General features: G+C 47.3%; 2 protein-coding genes and 1 pseudogene across 2 annotated transcripts in view; 1 reads left to right on the top strand and 2 right to left on the bottom strand.

Annotated features, from left to right (window-relative positions):
• The window catches only part of LOC147846889 (uncharacterized), a 51,693-nt gene extending 40,281 nt beyond the window's left edge, over positions 1-11,412 (top strand). The window contains exon 2 of the mRNA XM_087237317.1: positions 10,452-11,412. The gene's annotated coding sequence lies outside the window, so the exon portion shown is untranslated. The remainder of the gene's footprint in view (positions 1-10,451) is intronic.
• LOC147846887 (uncharacterized) overlaps positions 1-15,156 on the bottom strand; it is a 161,638-nt gene that overhangs the window by 9,107 nt on the left and 137,375 nt on the right. The gene's annotated exons all lie outside the window — the stretch shown is intronic.
• LOC147837408 (uncharacterized) lies at positions 348-1,523 on the bottom strand (annotated as a pseudogene).

Raw genomic sequence — 15,156 nt, 5'->3', positions numbered from 1 at the left:
TTGTGTCTGTTTTTTTTATTTTTTGTCTAAATTCGGTGCGGCAACTGACAGTTATTTGGCCGAGGGAGACGCCGTTGTTGGAGGTGGAGCCCAAGGAGGAGACAGAGAGCCGCAGAGCAAGAGTGACGTCAAGGTTCCAGAGGGCCGAGGTGGTGCGGACAGCTTACCCGAGCGAGATGACGACAATGGGATGGAAGCCTGTGGTGGAGCCAGAGTGACAGAGGACCAAGGCGTAGCTGGAGGGAGGGAGGAGCTCAACATAGCATGCAGGACGGAGCGACGAGAGGAGGAGTGGAAGGAACCTGGTGAAGCTGATGGCCTACGGAGGAGTTGAGGGAGGAGAGGGCTTATGTGGAGCCATAGGGTTGGACAGGCGAGGCGGAATGCGTAGCTTGGAGGCTGTAGGAGCTGATGCTGGGCGACACCTTCCAGCGGGAGAAGCAGGCAGGCAGCACCTCAAAGCGAGCTCCACCTCTGGAGCTTGAGGGTGAGCTGGAGGGTTGACTGGCTGCCACCATGCTGGAGCCGGCTGATTGGCTGCTGAATCTTACCGGAGGTGGAGAGGGTGGGTAGGGTGTGAAGTTGCTCATGAACCTGGAGTTACAGTAGCATCATTTAGGTACCTGGGATGAAGTTAGGTACTGTTTGGAAACAGCGGGCTTGAAGTAGGACTTTCTTCTGTTAGGGAACAGCAAGCTCTGGGGTAGCTTTTTGCTGTCTGGGAACAGTGGGCTTGGAGCAGAGATAATGCTGTCTGGAAATAGCGGGCCCGTGGCTGGCTTCTTGCTGTCTTGGAACAGTGGGCTTGGAACAGGGATAATGCTGTCAGGAAAACAGCGGGCTTGGAGCTGACTTCTTGCTGTCTGGTAACAGCGGAATTGAGGCAGGGATAATGCTGTTTGGGAACCGCGGGTTTAAAACGGGGATAACTTTACCTCAGAAGTCAATAAGTAAACTCCCCGTATCCAGAAGCAGCTCACCCTCAGTAGTGGGTGGGTGGGCGAGACTCTCACTCTGATCCTCAATCTCCACCAAGACTTCCACATCAGGCGATGTGGCTGGCTCACACACCTTGTCAGACAATCCTTTAAGCACCTCCTCTTTGGTGGTTTACCGTTCTGTCGCTCTCGCTGGCGATGGCTTATTCACCGGGGTTGGATCTTAGTCTACGGTGGGCTCAGGCAGGTGCTCCTTGCTGTAGGGTGGTATTTGGCGGGTCACTGGGTCTGGGGTGGCACTGTCGAGTTCTTTCTCCTCACAGAAGGTAAATGCAGATTCATTCCCTGTCAGTGTCCACTCCACATATGCAGCAAAGGTGCTTTGAGGACGATCTTCGGACGACCGTGCTCTGCAGGCGTTGTTCATGCTTGCGCTGTAGAATCCACAAAGCATGTTGTCCGGATAGCGGGTGATGTTCGTAAGAAGCTGAAGAAGAGAAGAAACTGTCTCATATGGTCCTCAATGCGTCTCTCCCCCTGCTCTAGCAGGAATAGAAGGAATTCAGGGTGGCAGGTTTGGTCCATGGGGATAAACATAAAGGGAGGGGAGTTTTAACTGTGTTATTTTTTATCCTATAAGCAACACTTATTTATATTTTTAAAGACAATTCATATTTTTAAAAGAATTACAATTTCATAGAGGGTACATATAAGGAACAAATTGCCTTCAATGAGACACAGGCACCATTAAAAATAGCCGCATTTCCACTATCGGGCCAGTGCGAGCCAGGGCTTTAATCGGGCCGGGCCGGGCCAATAGCCCGGGAGGTTGAGAAATGAGGCCGAAATCATGTCGCGTTTCCACTGACGGGCTAATAGCTCACAGCGCGTCAAGCAAACACCGCCCACAGAACGTCCCCGAATCAAACGTCACACAACGCGCCTACTTCAGATAAAGCACACCGTAAAATACTTACGTTTTCTCGTGAGATCAGGCTGATATTACGAAACGAAACCATTAAAATGAAGACAACCGAAACAAACAAATGACACGTTACTGTACAGCAGTACATGAAATGTCTATACGCACAGACCTGTGTATTTCCATTCATCACATTTGTTTACTCGCCGACCAACTGGCATTGTGCATCGACTGATCTCGCCGAACGCAGGGACCCATCACAGAGAGCGCACACATCCATTATATAAAGCCACAGAAATTCTCCTTTATAACTCGATATTGCATGTATTATATAACATCCTCGTTTAGATAGAAGTCTTGTTAAGTGTTTCAGCATAAGAGCGAGTAGCCTTATAAAGTATAGCCATATTTGTTGCGCTCGGCAGCTATTCACTAAAGCTCTTCATTTAAAGTTTCATTTAAAAATTTAACCACGTCATATAAAAACATAAACAGTTGTTTGAGTATATAGAACACAGTTTGTGTTTGGACTTCCCCCCATAAGCGTTTAAAGCAGCGAGCGCTGCGCAGGACTGGGTGACAGAAAAAAAAGGTAGGCTAGATTCTGCTTTCACTCACCCAAATAATGCTCTGTTTGCGCGATTTGATTAATATCATCGTATCCAAATACTTTATAAATAACATTTCAAACCTTCTCTGGTGTTAATTGTTTTTTATAAAATATCGAAAATCTTTTTTTTTCAGACAGGTCTTTGTAAAATGAAAGTTATAGGCTATATATGTGGCTTTAAAACTGTTCGATTTATGTATTGTATATAGGCTACCTACGTATAGCTAGCTTTTGTTTATTTTATATTGGTTTATTTATTTAATGTGATTTTATATTTATCCGATATTTGTAATTCTTTAAATTATATTTCATTAAAGCTTAGGCTATTTTATCAAGATATGACACTATATTGTTTAAAGTCTACGAAAGTGGCCACGTATTTTGTTAAGTTTTATGTCCTTCTGTCGTATTTATATTGTGTATTATCTCCAAAATAAATAAAGAAAAAAGCCGCTCGCGGCATAACAGAGCTGTGAAGGAGCGCTTTAGCCCGGTCTCACACATACATACAGGCATTAAACGCGCACAAACAAACATTTTAAACTTGACAAAAACTCTCGAAAACCTTTACTGTCTGCTGTGTCTTTAATATGGTGTAAAGCTTATTATGCGTTATTGAAACATAAAGGAGGACGCAGCAAAAAAACGTCACTATAAATTAAAACTACTTTATTATTTTATGCAGCAGCCTTACATTTAAAAGGGAAACATAAGGGCGATCATACGCTAAAAGACCCCAGACTATAAGGCTGATGTTTTCTTTCCCTTATTTCTTTATTTGTTTGGCGCATGTACTCATGTGCGATCAGAAAACTGCCCGCCTCTCCTTTCACTCCGCCCCGAAGCCCCAGCTGGCCCTCCTTGGCCCAAGGTATTCGGCGGGCCGAAAAAGGCCGGCCGCTGGCCCCAAGAAAGCCCCGCTTTGGCCCGATTAGGCCCCGGAAGTGACAGTGGAAACCCCACTGGCCTTGGCTCGCCCTGGCTCGCTTGCTTTAGGCGCGATAGTGGAAACGCGGCTAATGATAGGCTACTATTCATGAGCACCAGCAATCACACATAGACTTACAGCTGCATACAAGACATTAAGTCATGAGCATGTGTCTTAGGGTGGCAATTGGGACAGGGTCCCTGAACCATTTACTGAAATGATTTGTTCAAAATCACTCATTCATTCAGCCTTTGTTCCAGATTGATGGGCTCATCCCCATGCCATAATCCCTTTGCAAGGGTAACCCAGCAGTCTGTGAAATCTTGTATTACATCACAAATTAAACATAGGCTACACAAATAACCATGAGAGCAAAAATGGTCCATTACTTGTACCCTTCAAAAATCCTTAAAGAGCCCCTATTATGGGTTTTTAAAAATGACCTCCCATGCAGTATCACAGCTCTAAGTGAATGAAAACATCCAGCTGCGGTTTAAAGCTTTGCACTGTGTTTAAAACTATTGATTCTTTTGCCTGCTTGTATCGACATTGATATGCAACATCACCAAATATGAAGATCCGGTAAACCGTGAATGTGCCCTTAAGTTCAAATAATAGGAGAGTTCAGGGGATCATGGGATTGATCATCTGCGCTAATATTGTGAATGCTAAGAGATGACCAGTGATGCGGCTGTCGGGAATAAAGAGTTAAAGTTTGTTTTCACAACAAAACCACAATATACCATGTGCTGTGTTTGTTCCTGTCATTTTTATGATCAATAATAAAATAACCTACCCTACAATGCGGGATTTGCCTGCTGTTTGCTATTAAAGCAAGAGTCAGCAAAAACTACTAATGTATGGGACTTTGACAGTAACTATCACACAGTTTATTTGGACCATTTTCTTCTTCCTCCATATACTGTGTTTCTCCTTCTTAAATAAACTATAATTAATATGGTTGCCTTGTTTTCTGTAGTTTGCAAAATTTGGATTCAATTGTAACTTGTAATCTCTCTGTACGGCTTTTAATCATAGGTTAAATCTTTATGGGGCTATTTACATATTGCATCCAAAACCTAGTTAAAAACGTGAAGAGTGCTTCTTCTTTTCCCGATTTAAATGCGTTTCTGAGCAAATCATTCACTACAGTTTGTCTTTGCTTTGGCCACCACCATACCACCATCAGCTGTTCCGACACACGAATGGTGTGGTCAATTTTATTACTTACATTTATGAATAGTATATATATATTAGGGTTGGGCATCTAAGCTATAATGTCGATCCGATACGCATCTCGATACAAAGAATACGATCCGATATATTAGCGATACATTTGTGACATTGCGATGCAACACGATACGATTTACACCCATATCACGATACAATGCGATAATTCAGCACTAACTTATTAGATCAAGTTTATGAGATGATGTAAGAAAGGATGCTGTGCCATTGAATGAGTTTGATTATTTATTAACCAAGTAAAACCAAGACTTTTTTTACAAACTGGCTTTTCTCTCAGAGCCAGAGTGTCAGTTTACAGTAGAGAGCCATTTTAGAACCTATAGCACATATTATTTAAGTATTTTCAAGATAAACAGAATGTATAAGTGCAATATATATTATAAATGTATATATTTGCACTCTTTGAACATAAAGGTTTAGCATTGCACAACAAGAATTGTGATTTAACTTTTCAACTATGAAAACAAATTTTACAAAGATATATTTTGCCACTGAATACTCAAAACTTAAGGTCGTGAACTAGCAGTGTTATGTTGCTTTGAAACATCACTGTCACTGTGAACAACAGGCTAATAAAAATATAAGTAAATAAAAATTAACAGGAGGTGTTTAAAACCTTGGTTCCCCTTCGGTTGGGGAACTTCAGTGCCATGAAATGGGAGGATTCGGATCAGAAGCCGCTTGTCTGGAGAGTATTGAACGGGCCAATGAATGAAATTAATTGGCAGCGTAAGCTTGCGCAGGTGTGCGGCATCTGCAATTATCTCAGCATATAAGCACACCTGAAGCCAGCAGACGCCATCCTTTTCGCTTCAGATCCTTTCTGAGTGAGTCGATGAGGGTTCCTCTTGCTGATCAGCACTTCAGAGTGAACGAGTGTGTCTCCCGGTCCAGAGTGGGTCTTCGCGGTGGCAGACGGTCGAGCTGGGTTTCTCCCTTGCCTGCGGTTCTTTGGGTCCGGTCCTCCAGAGCGGTGCGTATTGTTGCAAACTTTCCTAAAAGAGCAACACAGTCGTGCAGCACGTCCTTTTCAGGATGGCGCTCCGACTGTGCGTTTCTGGATGCGGGGGTTTCCTGGCTCCGGATGATGGACACGATCACTGCATTGCATGTTTGGGGGTCCAGCATGTTAATGCGGTGCTCGCGGGCGGTTCATGTCGTCATTGCGATGCCATGACCTTTGCACAGCTAAGATCGCGGCTAACTTTCGCAAGAGAGCGAGCCACCCCAGTTGCCTCCTGTTCTAAAAAAGCAGCGGGCGCTCGGGCAGATCTGAGGGTTTCAGCGGGAGATAATCCGCCGCCCACGGGCTCGCGGACCTCTCGCTCCTCACGGCGCTCCATCCAAGCTTCGGGTAGTGGGAGTGATCCGTCTAACCAGATGGTAGCTCTCACACTCGCTGACACCGGAGATCAGATGTCCTCTGCGGCATCGGAGGGTGGGCTTTCACTGTCCGACGAAGATCCGGACCCGCTCGCCCCCTCCGGGCAGGTGAGCGCTGTCAAATCGGATCCTGAAGCGGACATGTTAGCCGTGCTTTCCCGGGCTGCTTCGGCCGTGGGGTTGGAGATGGTTTATCCCCCAGCTCCGCGGCCGGACCGACTAGATGGATGCTACGTAGAGGACCAGAAGGCGAAGCCTTCGAAGCCTCTCGTCCCCTTCTTCCCGGAAGTGCACAGTAGGCTCACGCAGTCTTGGAGGGCACCTTTCTCTGCCCGTGCTGCGTGTGCCTCCGCCCTCACCGCCCTTGACGGCAGAGCTGCCAGGGGGTATGAGGTGATCCCGTCAGTGGAGCGCGCTATCGCGGTCAATCTTTGTCCGCGCGGCGCCTCTACGTGGCGGGGTTTGCCCCGCCTCCCGTCCAAAGCCTGTAGGTTGTCTGCCTCCCTCGGAGCCAGAGCTTATAAGGCTGCGGGCCAGGCTGCTTCTGCTTTGCACGCGATGGCCACCTACCAGCGCTACCAAGCGCAGGTGCTGGCCGAGCTGCACGAGGGCGGGTCCAACCCAAGCTTATTACATGAGCTGCGCACCGCGACCAACTATGCTCTTCGGACTACTAAGTCCGCCGCGTGTGCGCTGGGGAGGACGATGTCCACACTTGTGGTTCAGGAACGCCACCTCTGGCTAAACCTGGCCGATATGCGCGATGTTGACAAAGTTCGCTTTCTTGACTCGCCCATATCCCAGGCTGGCCTGTTCGGCGACACCGTCGGTGAATTCACCCAGGAATTCAAGGCGGTGAAAGAGCAGTCGGATGCGATGGGCAATGTCATCTATCGGCGTGGCCGTAAGCCCGCTCCGCCCGCCGAGCCATCCACCTCCGCTGTTCCTCGCCGAGGGCGCCCGCCAACGAGTGCTGCCCCGCCCCCGCCTGCGCCTCCGGCCAAGCGGGCGCGGCGTACACCTCGAAAGCAGGCAGCCCCTCCTGCCCAGGGCGCCGTTAAGTCTGGTAAACGGACCGCGAAGCGTCCCTGAGACAGGCCATCCGGAGAAGAGGAAACTTGCTCTTTCCCCGCTGGAGGGCGGGGCCCCGATAACAACGGTACTTTTCAGTGCCACCAAAACATCAGTAAAAGAGCACTTTTTCCCTTCCCCGGATGTGACTGCACGAGTTCTGCCAGTCCGGGACGCGCTGCCTTCCGGCTCGCAGACTCTACGTGCTTCGCCAGTGGCTCACGAGCGCTGGGGGGACGGTCTCCCTTCCCTCAGCCCTCCAGCCCCCTCTCCGGAGTCAGGGTGCGGAGCCAGAGCGAATCGCTCTCCTCCAGCTCTTCCGCGGGACCCTCGTGCTTCCCGGATCAGCACACCCACTCCGCGCTGCCCCACCGCTGGTACGTCAGCGATTGTAGCGATGACTCCATTAGCGGGGGCTCTGCCTGCCTGGTTAGCGCGGGCCAGCCCCTCGCGGTGGCTCATACGCACAATCAGACTCGGTTACGCGATTCAGTTCGTGAAACGGCCCCCCAAGTTTACGGGCGTGTATTTCTCCAGGGTCAACCCCCTGTCCGCCCCTGTCTTGCGAGAGGAGATTGCTGCCCTCCTGGCGAAGGGTGCAATCGAGCCGGTTCCTCCAGCCGAGATGGAGAGTGGGTTTTACAGTTTTTAAAGTTTTACTTCATCGTACCCAAAAAGAGCGGTGGGTCACGGCCAATCCTAGATCTGCGCGTTTTGAACCGCTGTCTGCACAGGCTGCTGTTCAGAATGCTCACGCAGAGGCGCATTCTCCAATGCGTTCGTCCTCAGGATTGGTTTGCAGCCATAGACCTGAAGGACGCGTATTTCCATGTCTCCATTCTTCCAAGCCACCGCCAATTTCTGCAGTTTGCGTTCGAGGGTCGAGCGTGGCAGTACAAGGTCCTCCCCTTCGGGCTCTCTCTGTCTCCGCGGGTCTTCACCAAACTCGCGGAGGGTGCCCTAGCGCCCCTTCGGCTCGCGGGCATTCGCATACTCAATTATCTCGACGACTGGCTGATTTTAGCCCACTCGCGGGAGCAATTGATTATGCACAAGGACAAGGTGCTTCGGCATCTCCGCCTACTGGGGCTTCAGGTCAACCGAGAAAAGAGCAAACTCGCCCCCGTGCAGAGGATTTCTTTTCTCGGGATGGAGCTGGACTCGATCACCATGGTAGCGCACCTCTCCGAGGAACGCGCTCGCCTGTTGCTGAACTGTCTGAGGGAGCTCGACAGCAAACTAGTGGTCCCACTGAAGTTCTTTCAGAGGCTCCTGGGGCATATGGCATCCGCAGCTGCCGTCACGCCGCTCGGGTTGCTCCATATGAGACTACTTCAGCACTGGCTTCACGATCGGGTCCCCAGACGCGCATGGCACGCGGGCACACACCGGGTCTCGGTTACTGCGCTGTGTCGCCGCGCCCTCAGCCCTTGGAACGACCCCTCGTTCCTACAGGCCGGTGTGCCTCTAGGACAGGCGTCCAGCCATGTTGTTGTTTCAACAGACGCTTCCAACACGGGTTGGGGGGCCGTGTGTCGCGGGCATGCGGCTGCGGGCCTCTGGAAGGGTGCCCAGCTGCATTGGCATATCAATCGCCTAGAGCTGTTGGCAGTGTTCCTCGCTCTCCACCGCTTTTTACCAGTGCTGGAGCGGCAACACGTGCTGGTCAGGACGGACAGTATGGCGGCGGCGGCGTATATCAACCGCATGGGGGGTATGCACTCTCGCCGCATGTCTCAGCTCGCCCGCCGTCTGCTCCTCTGGAGTCACCCGCGGCTGAAATCGCTGCGCGCCATTTACGTCACAGGCACGCTCAATTGTGCAACCGATGCGCTCTCACGACAGCTGTTACGCCCTGAAGAATGGAGACTCCACCCCGAGTCTGTTCAGCTGATATGGGCGCGATTCGGGGAGGCCCAGATCGATCTGTTTGCTTCCCCCAAGAACGCTCACTGCCAGTTGTTTTTTTCCCTGACCGAGGGCTCTCTCGGCACGGATGCATTGGCCCACAGCTGGCCTCGGGGCATGCGCAAGTATGCGTTTCCCCCAGTGAGCCTGCTCGCGCAGTTTCTGTGCAAGGTCAGGGAGGACGAGGAACAGGTTCTGCTAGTTGCGCCCCTTTGGCCCAACCGGACCTGGATATCAGAGCTCTCACTCCTCGCGACGGCCCTCCCCTGGCGGATCCCTTTGAGAGAGGACCTACTCTCTCAGGGACAGGGCACCATCTGGCACCCTCGCCCCGATCTTTGGAACCTCCACGTGTGGTCCCTAGACGCGAGGAAGACTTAGGTAACCTACCGACTGCGGTGGTTAATACCATCACTCAGGCTAGAGCCCCCTCCACGAGGCGCGCCTACGCCCTGAAGTGGAGTCTATTCACTGAATGGTGCGTCTCTCGCAGAGAAGACCCCCGAAATTGCCAGATTAGTGTTGTGCTCTCTTTCCTTCAAGAGAAGTTGGACAGCAGGCTGTCGCCCTCCACTCTCAAGGTTTACGTGGCCGCCATCTCCGCTTATCATAGCGCGGTAGCTGGCGGCACCGTGGGAAAGCATAACCTGGTCATCCAGTTCCTTAGGGGTGCTAGGCGAATTAATCCATCTCGCCCCCCTCTCATGCCCTCTTGGGATCTCGCCCTCGTTCTCACGAGTCTGCGATCCGATCCCTTTGAGCCACTCGAATCAGTATCTCTAAGATTTCTGTCCCTGAAGACAGCTCTGCTGGTTGCGTTGGCCTCCATCAAGAGGGTCGGGGACCTGGAGGCATTTTCGGTCAGTGACTCGTGCCTGGAACTCGGGCCGGATTACTCTCACGTCATCCTGAGACCCCGCCCCGGTTATGTGCCCAAGGTTCCTACCACCCCCTTTAGAGATCAGGTAGTGAACCTGCAAGCGCTGCCCCCGGAGGAGGCAGACCCAGCCCTTTCTTTACTTTGTCCAGTTCGCGCTCTGCGCATTTATGTGGACCGTACTCAGAATTTTAGATCATCTGAGCAGCTCTTTGTCTGTTATGGCGGTCGGCAGCAGGGAAGTGCCGTATCGAAACAAAGATTATCCCACTGGATTGTGGATGCCATTTCACTCGCTTATTCGAGTCGAGGTCAGCCGTGTCCCCCGGGAGTACGTGCACGCTCCACTCGGAGCGTTGCATCCTCTTGGGCGCGTGCACGCGGCGCCTCTCTAACAGACATCTGTAGAGCTGCGGGCTGGGCGACACCCAACACATTTGCAAGGTTTTACAATCTGCGAGTGGAGCCGGTTTCCTCAAGGGTATTAGGTAACCCTTTGGTGATTGAGGAGACAACTCGGTAGGGTGTTGAAACACGCTTGCTGCGCCATTCTTCCTAACACGGAGGTACGTGCGCCTTTTTATCTGTCAGTAAAGTTCCCCGTCAGGTGAGCCCTGCAGATTCCTCCATGGCCCCCAGCACTGACTCAGCGGAGGAGTCACTTGCTGGCCCACTACGTTGTAGGTCTGCCCGCTGGTCAGCCCGCGTTTTGGGTATAGGTGCCTGCTATGCGTGATCCCCACTAGGCGATCCCATATGCTTATTCCGCCACGGTTAAGTCCCCCCCCTGGGCGGACCCGTGTCTTCCCTCTCCGCTAACCACTCTTTTGCTATGCGTACTCCCCCTTTTTAGGGCTAGTCCATATGTAAATTCTGCCATCTATCCCCCCCTTGGGTAACGGATGGCCTCCGCAGCGTCCTCCCTATCGGGATTGCACGCTTCCCAACGTACTGTCGTATTTCCTAGAATTATCTAGATGCTCACGACTTCCCAAAAAATATATCTAAATCCGTAAAACTTCTGTTGAAGTAGGATAAATTAGGGCCAGGGACACGTTGGAGGACCGCGCCCCCCATGATGTGGGTGCGTCACGCTTGCTTGACTATCTCCTCATCGGGGGTGTTGGTAAGGTGCAGTCATTATGGCGCTTTCCATACTTCTCCCATTTCATGGCACTGAAGTTCCCCAACCAAAGGGGAACGTTCGAGGTTACAGAAGTAACCCTTCATTCCCCGAGGAGGGGAACGGAAGTGCCATACTCCGTCGCCATAATGACTGTCCCTTAGCTGTTTGAAAGTCTCTTCAGCTTAAAAGGATGGCGTCTGCTGGCTTCAGGTGTGCTTATATGCTGAGATAATTGCAGATGCCGCACACCTGCGCAAGCTTACGCTGCCAATTAATTTCATTCATTGGCCCGTTCAATACTCTCCAGACAAGCGGCTTCTGATCCGAATCCTCCCATTTCATGGCACTTCCGTTCCCCTCCTCGGGGAACGAAGGGTTACTTCTGTAACCTCGAACGTTCTCTGTGACACTAGGCTGAATATTTTTGCAGATGAACAATGCAATAGCATTCGTTATTGGCGTAGAGCGAGCAGAACTGTTGCGCATGGATAAAACTTTCAATGCTTTTCTCACCACTTTTGGAGCTGGTAGCTACAGTTGAAGCAGAGCAGGAACCCGGGGATGCAGGAACACTGGAAGATGCTTCCACAACAACACCGAGGCGCCGCTTCAAGTGAGATATCAGATTAGTCGTACTGCCCGTGTATTTTACAGATGCGTGGCACAGTTTGCAAATTGCATCTGTCCTGTCAAGTCGTCCATCCTTTTTGCAGAATCCATAATGTTGCCATACTTTAGATTTAAAACTCAGTGAGGAATAAAATTTTTGTTTTGCTTCTCGCGCTTTCTGAGGGCGCACCACTAGCTTCATCCGCACATCTGATACACTGAGTTGTAGTGTAAGTGTACACATCCGCAAGCCCATTGCTAATGCATACTTTACGTAGGTTGATTAAATTATGCGCCAAAACAGGTTGACAACACTTGTTAATCAATAAAAAGTACATTCTATGTAAAAAATATAAGTTGTATCTTGGAAAAACCGATGCATCTCGCAAAAACCGATGCATCTCGATTTGCTTCCAAAATTTCATTCATCCTCTGCTGCTCTACCGATGCACTCGCATCGTGCACGCTCATGACCGCGTATCGATACATATCGGTTAATCTTCCCATCCCTAATATATATATATATATATATATATATATATATATATATATATATATATATATATATATATATATATATATATATATATTTATTTATAAATAACTAAAAAACCTTGCATAGGCCTCACACATGTATTCTGTACTCTGGCTACTTCATTACCATGGTGGGCGTTTCTCTCACGATAAACGCCGTCAACCAATCAAAACAGATTGGGTCATCCGACCAATCAGCACAGAATAGCACTATGCAAAATAGAGGTTTGGGAACAAATGAATTGCTGAACAAATCATATGTGAGTCACTGGGATATTAAGTAAAAACAAATGCCTATTATAAGACATTGAGTACAGTTACATTGACACCAATAATCCGATTTTAACACGATTAAGACAATTCACCGATTAAGAGTCTACTATGTAAACACCAATTTTTGACTATTACAGTTTAGGTCATAATCATGCTAACCAGAAATCGAATTAAGACATGTGGAGTATTCCGGTTTTAGTGACATTACATCCGAAATACATGAAACTCTTGAAGAAATGTGGATAGCGTGGTGACGCAATGACATTAATCAAATTATGTGCCATAGCATGTAAAATGGGGTTGTAAAATAAACATTCAAAAAGCAACTCATGTAAACACTTTAATAATATTATTGTCTGATTAATTAATTTTCTTGTCGGCTTAGTCCATTTATTAATCCGGGGTCGCCACAGCGGAATGAACCGCCAACTTATCCAGCAAGTTTTTACGCAGCGGATGCCCTTCCAGCAGCAACCCATCTCTGGGAAACATCCACACACACACACACACTCATACACTACGGACAATTAAGCCTACCCAATTCACCTGTAGCATGTTTTTGGACTGTGGGGGAAACCGGAGCACCCGCAGGAAACCCACGCGAACGCAGGGAGAACATGCAAACTCCACACAGAAACGGCAACTGAGCCGAGGATCGAACCAGCGACCCAGCGACCTTCTTGCTTTGAGGCTTACGTGCTACCCACTGCGCCGCTGCGTCGCCTTGTCTTATTCAAATTAAGGCAAATAATTTAGTTATTAATGTCCATGTAAACATAGTCAATGAAAGTTTTTTTTTTTTTTTTTTTTTTTAACCTTGCATGCATATCAGCCTGTTGTTGGAGACCCCCAAAACCAAAATAAGTACTTTTATAATGCATAATATGTGCTCTTTAATTCTTAAGGCCCCTTTGAATTTGGTTAGAGCACTTTGGTTTGTGATGACCCTTTAAAATTGAGGCAATGTAAATTCTCACTCCTACCTTTGCAATGCATGTTCGTCACATTTGTAACCAAGCCTTGATGAGTGGATACTTTAATCATCCACTCAACTTCAAATACAATAAATTAAACAATGAAATAAACTATTGTATGTATGCATTGTTTAAAAGGGACCTAAACCCCCTAAACAAATTATTTGAAACTGACCCATTTAGGCTTTGATACAAATTGGTGACTGTCACTTTAAATTCAAATGGATTTCTGCTTTCAAAATAGGGCGGAGCTACTGATTTCTAGGCATCATCATAGCAGCAGATTAAAAACAGGACTAACATTATCTGTGTAAAAAAACTGTCAACAGAAGTGGCTTAGATCTAAAAAGCTCCACTTTTATAATGCACCTAAGTGGTTGACATGTTAAACTTGTACTATGTGTAAAACTATACTGTAATTGTGAAGGGCTGCTTCTCGTTTAGGGCTGTCTATGTTAATGAGGGAGATATCATCACTAAAGGGTGGGCCTTTTCTCCTTTGATGACATATAAAGGGAGAATCTCAATAAAGTGTTTCAGCAGACTGTTTAAGGAGTATGATTATGAAAAAAAATGTCACACTTTATTTTGATCGTCCGTTTGTTAAGTTTAAGTTCCATTACATCCACATGCCATCTAATTCTTATTAAATTAAAAGTAGACTGTTAGATTGGAGTTATGGTTGGGGTTAGTGTAAGTTGACATGTGCTTGCAAAGTTTATTTTGGTCAGTTAAATGTCTGTTTAGCAACAGTATCAACAGATATTAAGCAGACAGTCTACTAATATTCAAATGGAACATCAAAAAAAAGTGTTACTAAAATTAAAATAATTCATTTTTACCATTAGATGCTGGCTATGTTCAAAAACTGTTGCCTCAAAATTGTTTAAATCTCTTAAAAAGGGATTTTTTGCATAATAGGTGCCCTTCAAAAACAAACTACCATTGATTGGTTTGAAAGTTTTCATTGGCAGTGGAAATAGCTTTTTGATTTTAGTCTAAATACGCAATATTTCTTAAACATATGCTGATGAATCATTAGCAGTATACGATAGAGAATGTTTAATGTATCATATACACTAACTGAGGATTCATACTATGAAAACTGTAAACTCCTTCTACCTTGTCTCCTGTCTTTGCTTTGACATTATCCAAAGGAGTAATGACAACAAAGCACATCAATATTCCATATAACAAACAGACCCACTCACACACACTGCTCCGCTGTGACATGAGGGCCAGATGTGGAGTTGAATTCTAATGAAAGCGACTATGGAGCTACAAGGGTTGCCAATGCATATGTGTATGTTTGATTTACCACACACTTGATCCCTTGGGCATAGAGCTTTATAAATGCTTTGTTTGCACACACGCACACGCACGCACACTGAACCACAACAGAAATAGCAGCGGAACACATTGTACAGTAACAGCATCAAGAGAACGTCTCATTACTATCAATCTGGAGGGCATTTTAGTTTCAAATTAACTAACTAACTAAGAAATAAACACAATTATTATTGTGTTTGTTCATTTAGTCATTGTTTACTGGTTCAATAATATATGTAGTTTGAAAAAGTATTAGATTTAGTTTTTTTATAGATTTATTGATTTTAAGCCTATATCCCACTTAATATGATGTCTTTGTAAATAAAATAAAAAAACATTAAAAAATTATAATCTATAGTAAAGATATAAACATTGTAAAAAGTGAGTAAACATGTTGCCATGTAATCATATTATGTAAATTAATGA

Source organism: Danio rerio, chromosome 1, assembly GCF_052040795.2.
Source record: "Danio rerio strain M-AB ecotype USA chromosome 1, GRCz13ab, whole genome shotgun sequence".
In the NCBI taxonomy this organism is placed as follows: Eukaryota; Metazoa; Chordata; class Actinopteri; order Cypriniformes; family Danionidae; genus Danio; species Danio rerio.
This window is presented reverse-complemented; position numbering and strand designations above follow the sequence as displayed.